This window comes from Macadamia integrifolia, chromosome 8, assembly GCF_013358625.1.
Source record: "Macadamia integrifolia cultivar HAES 741 chromosome 8, SCU_Mint_v3, whole genome shotgun sequence".
NCBI lineage: Eukaryota > Viridiplantae > Streptophyta > Magnoliopsida > Proteales > Proteaceae > Macadamia > Macadamia integrifolia.
Window position 1 is genome coordinate 28310785 of NC_056564.1, and position 1738 is coordinate 28312522.

At 39.8% G+C, this 1738-nt stretch overlaps 1 non-coding gene across 1 annotated transcript; it reads left to right on the forward strand.

Moving 5' to 3' along the window:
• The first annotated feature begins 936 nt into the window (after nucleotides 1-936).
• LOC122087812 lies at nucleotides 937-1043 on the forward strand. The gene has a single exon (XR_006142877.1). It is a non-coding gene; the product is annotated as a small nucleolar RNA R71 (small nucleolar RNA).
• The last annotated feature ends 695 nt before the right edge of the window (nucleotides 1044-1738 follow it).

The window sequence follows — 1738 nt, forward strand, 5'->3', positions numbered from 1 at the left end:
GTTAACATAAGTAATAGATGAGGAAGATTTAAGAAACGCTCTATTAGTACTCTCTACCACTCCTAAGGGCATAAACAACATTACATTGGTTAGAGGGCCCTTGTTGGGTCTGACCTTGTACTATATTCAGTGGGGTATTAGTTGATGTTTGTGAACTAACAGGCTGATGATGCCTAGGGTTAGGCTTTGGTTGACTGGGTGAAGTTCCTTTCTCCCTCTCACGCATAATTGAGACAACTTGAGTGAGTTCTCACATAAGATTTTGACGGCCTGTCATGAGGAGGGCCATATTTTTTTCTAAGTCACTTATTCTACTTGCCTCTCCAATGTTGGTAAACCCAGGGGGTTGCTGATAAGATGATAGGAGAGGGGCCCTAGGAAAACTAGTCTGAGGTCCTACATTTGACTTAGGAAAAGTATTTTGGAAAAAAGATTGTTATGCAAATAGAGGCCTTTGGAGTCCAGGTTGACCTTGATTATGAAAATTGGAAGGCCCTGCTTGGTTGCCCTGATTCCAAGATAAATTTGGGTGATTTCTCCATCCTGGATTACAGGTATTACTATATGGATTATTCTAGTATAAGGCATTAATACTATCATTAGCAGTGCCCCCAGAGGTGTTGGGGCATTCTTCTATGAGATGTCCAGGGGACTGACACCAAGCAAAAATCTTAACCAAATTGACTGATTCGACTATCCAAATGGGCTTCCTTGGCTACTATCCCATCCACAAAATATCATTTTCCTCCTATGGTTCTTTCACTCTCTTGGGTTGATTTTCGATCACGGGTTTTGTCAGCTAAGTCAAGTAAGAATTCTTATGCCTTTCCTTCATCTGTAAAGGATGTGAATTCCTCAAGGTACATAGACTCTATCATTTGTTTAGTTAGGTAATCAATACTCTCATAAATTATTTGACATAAATGCCATAGGTCTAGGCTATGGTGAGGGCATTCTTGGAGTAGATCCTTGAATCTCTCCATAAGTTTAGAAAATGACTCACTAGGCTTTTGCCTAAACTGAAGGATATCACTTCTAAGCTTATTGGTCTTATGAGTTGGGAAAAACTTCTTAAGGAAGACAACTGTGAACTGTTCCTATGAGGTTATGGAATTTGTGGGTAACCCATACAACCACTTCTTAGCTTGGTCTTTCAATGCAAAAGTGATAAACCTAAGCTTAACAGCATCATCAGAAAGTTGTTGGATCTTAATTAGAACACATACCTCTTCAAATTCCCTTAGAAATAGGTATGCATCCTCAGAGGTCAACCCATGGAAGTGGTGCAACATAGTGATGTATTGAGATTTGAGCTCAAAATTATTGCCCTGGGCTTGTGGTAGAACTATGTAGGAAGGTTAGGCCGTTCTAGCAGGGTAGAACCTATCTTTCAAAGATTTAGGTGAAGGGTTTTGCTGTTGGTCTCCCATATTGAAGGGTTTTAAAGAGAGCAAACGTATAGGGTCACTACTTGTTAGATCTCTTCTTTCTAATCAATTCTTAGTATTACGTACCCACTTAACACTCATGCAATAGAAAACTACCCACAACTAAAGTAAGACAAGCACAAAAGAATGGATAGCAAAACTTTTTTTTTTAATGATTTTTTGATTTTTTTTGGATTTTTGGGAGCTTATCGGTAGGGATCCGGGGTTGCTCAGGTCGATTCCTGAGGTACTGCGATAGGGTGAAACCTGTCTTTATCATACTGTGAGGCATGGCGACCTCCACTGATACA